The following is a 4,085-nucleotide window of genomic DNA, read 5'->3' as shown; positions in this document are numbered from 1 at the left end:
AGATCCGCTATACTCAAACCATGTTATATTATAATCGCAGGTGATAAGTTATCTGAAGACCTTCTTTAAAAAATACTTTGTTTATTCCGTATTTTTTTCTTAAAAAATGAATTATCTGTTAATCCTACAGACAAAGCTGTAGTAGTAGTAGTAGTATTTCTTTATTAATAATTTAAAACATACAATAATATTCCATATTTTATACATTATTTACTTAAAGCTATGACCTAATCTCGTCAGCTTAACCTAGCGATTGCCTACTCTTTTTATAAGCTGTATAACAACCGATTTCTTACAACCGATCACTTTTCCTGAACAAAAGCGGGTAAGGGTGCCAGCTATCTGAAGACCTTCATGCCATGTACTTATGTAATTCATTAGATCGACACGGATTGAAAAACAGTGATTACGGTTTTTTTCGAATTGTCCTCTCTAGATCTATTGTCTTTTGTTATGTCAAATTGAGAATCGACATAAAAATGGGCTCACCTCGAGTAGCGTGTGATAATCTTGAAATGGAGAGGTTAAAAATAAAAAACAGATATTTATAGATACACAGGTATTAAATTATACTTGACCATATTGTTTTCAAAAACTCTAACCCAAAAAAATAATTGTACTCTTCAATATAATTTTTATGAAATCCTCATAAGTCCAATAAATACTGTATTAATGTGGTAATTGGTCTTATATTTTTGAAGTTTAACATTTTCATAATCACATAATTGGTAGCAATATCAAGAAACAATCTTACTCTAATCTTATTGCACTCATGTATAACTAATTAAATATTTTACGGAAGGTACAAGTGTAGCATTTATGATTTTCAATTAAGAATTAATTTTCCAACACACCATAGTTCAGTGCAAAAACTCATTAGTACAGTGTAAAAGTTAATTTTTAATAATAATACAATATAATCACCATTTAACTATTAAAGAAGCATTGGTGCATGAGAGACTGCAATAAGAAATCTTATAACAAAAGAGCCAATTTCATCTGAAGCTCATAAATTTCATCTTGCCATTTGCTTAATGAAGCCGCATTCGAATGAATAATGCCAAGAACGTTTTAACGAACTACACTGCAACAATACAACAATGCATCCTGTACTCGTATATTTACTGTATATTTGTTATGTATTTGCTGTAGCAAATGTAAAATATAATCAACAAATATATTTGCAACAAAAGCGAAAGTAATTCAGGCAACTTGAGTTGCAATAATGTTGCATGTAAGCAAGCCACGAGCAACTTTCCGAATTTCTTAATTTAACATAAATTTTCCGACCCAATTTCTGGTATCCTTTTATTTCAGTTGTGGATATTAGCCTGTGGGTAATTACTTAGATACAATTGCAAAATATTACTACAATACTTTGTAATGCAAATTGTAATGCAAAGCATAATTAATAAAGAGAAACCAAAGTACTTAACTTAAATTGAAAATAATTTTCATATAAAGTAGTTAAATATTAAATATATACTATATATATTTTTAATTGTTATAAATGTACCCAAACCGCCATATAACACAATGCATATAATACAAATTTCGTTTAAGTATATAAATCTGTAAAATTGCAATAAATTTCATGTAATCCACTTGAATGATTGGAAAATAACAAAACTCAACATTTGAATGCATGAATTTAGCAGTGGCAGCGACTGTCAATAACAGCGCGGCGTTAGCAGCGGCGATTACACAAAGCAATCGTTCAAGCCAAACGGATATGTCATGCTTTGCTATGGTTGAGCTTCGTTTAGCCTTGAACATGAGACATGTTCAAACAATGAACCATTGTGTCCGGTAACTAAACGTCGAACTGTGGTTGTAATTTGTCGGCAGAGGTCGAACTTAAGCTCGGTGCACTGCACTGTTCTTTTCTACGTTCCTTCTTCACTTGACTATATGCTGCTGCACTGCTGCGCTGCCCCACTGTGTAATGTAGTGTGCTACACTGTGGTGTGTTGTGGTGTGTTGCAATGTACTGTGTAGTTATAAAGTCAAAATGCTGCCATTTCTGTATGCAAAATGTAATGCAATAAAGTCAAAAGCCTGGAGCAAAACTCATTCAAAGATTTGATTTGTGGAATAGAAAAGGTTTTCGCTATTTATCTTACATTCTTTAGTTAACCCTAGACTTTTGCTGCTTTTACAAAATATTGAATTTTTCATTTCTGCTTGTGTTTTAACATTTAAATTGCATTTTGTGTTCATTTGTTTTATTAAAACAATGTTTTTCTTGAAATAAAAGTACTTGAAAAAATAAATTAAAATCTAAAAGGTTCGAACAGTAATGAAGAAATAACAACAAAATTTGTTTTTATTCATTTATTAAAATTTGGCTGACCAAACAATGCTGTTTCTAGTATTGCCAAATACTTATCATCAATGATCTTAGAAAATAAGATCATATACAAAATAAGATCCGTATATAATTTGTTGGACTAAAAGTGCTAGTTAAATTCGTGCGTGTTAAATTAGAAACGATGACTAATCGTGTTTTACCACATATAGCTAAGGCTTTTGAGATAGCCGTCAGACTATGTTCAGACACACCTTAATTTCACAAAAATTTGAATTTTATTTCCGTTTTAGCGAAATTAAATTGTTTTGCCTTAATCTCGTTGAAATGAAGGCTGAAATGAAGGAATATTTCAAATGCAATTAAGAAAAAGAAAAAGTTGAGTTAAAGAAAAAGTGAAATTTTTTGTAAAGAAATGTCAATGATAGTTGACTTTAATAAAATCGGAAAAATATTTTGAATGTAGTGCAAATTTTTAAATTTAAATATAGAGAAAGAATTGTAATTATTATTAATTTAAAATAGAGTGGAAAATAATAATCAAAATACTTAAAATCCACTAAAGCTAATAAAACTATTGAATGCCATAATATATAGTTATAATAATCAATTTTTAAAATTTCCTAGATACAAATGGTATTTGGAGTATGTAATTTTTAATACTTTCGAAATTTATTTAATTTCATTTTTACGAAATTAAGAAAATTTTGCTGTCTGAACATAGTATAAGAAACTAATTGATATAATTAAGACTGTATCTCAAATCTGTGGCATTCAATGATTGCTTTCCAGATCGTACTCATTTTGGACTTATACACCATAGACTAATAGTTTTTATTACTTCTATAAAAAATACTTTAACGACGGCAAATCACTTGATCCGTAAGACCACACCACAACTTCTGAAGAAAATACACGTAGTATAATCCCATTAAAACCACACACCGAGTAGAGTGTATTCACTAATATATGAAACAACAAATAAATTCATGGGTCAAATTGAAACGGTGATATATAATGTTTAATAAGAGGAACTATCTGTCATAAAATAAATAAAATTTCTAAAATAAAAATAAAATTTTTAAATTTTAGTTTTCCGCGTTAATGATAAAGAAGCTCCATGACTGAAGAAGTTCTATAATCTATAGTATAAAATATTCTCTTCTTCAATATGTACATTTGATATCCCTAACCTTTAAATATTGATTTATTGAAAATTAATTTCTTAAATGATATTTACTTTACCCTTTTCTTTTTACTTAATGCTTATATTTACTTTTAATTTTCGTACTTTCAACTTAAATAGAAAATATATTTTTGGTCCTTTTCAGTGAATTTACAACAATTTTATACAAAATTGGCTTTACGTTATATGATAAAATTTCACATTTATTTCATTTTTGAAGTATAAAGTATGTTTGGTGTATAAACCAATAACAAAAAGTATCTGCATTTTTTAAATAAATTCTTACCTTTCGCAACAAAAAAAAAAAATGGTTTATATGAAGAATTTTCATTATGATTTATTTAAATCCTTTTAGCATATTTTATAAAATAAAATTTATGAGCTTAAAGGAAGTCATTTTAAAAGTGTATTTTATACTTTGCAATGCACTCAACTAAAAAAATCGTAATATAAAGAAAATAAAAGGCTAAATATTTAAGTTGCATTAATTTTTTATTAACTTTTGCACATTTCACAATCAAAATCAAAAGCCATTTTAGCAGAAACCCTTTTTGGGGCAAGTGTGTACAAAGCACCTTTTTCAAGTCGCAC

This window comes from Teleopsis dalmanni, chromosome 1 (assembly GCF_002237135.1).
Source record: "Teleopsis dalmanni isolate 2A chromosome 1, ASM223713v2, whole genome shotgun sequence".
NCBI lineage: Eukaryota > Metazoa > Arthropoda > Insecta > Diptera > Diopsidae > Teleopsis > Teleopsis dalmanni.
Note: the sequence above shows the minus strand (reverse complement) of the source record.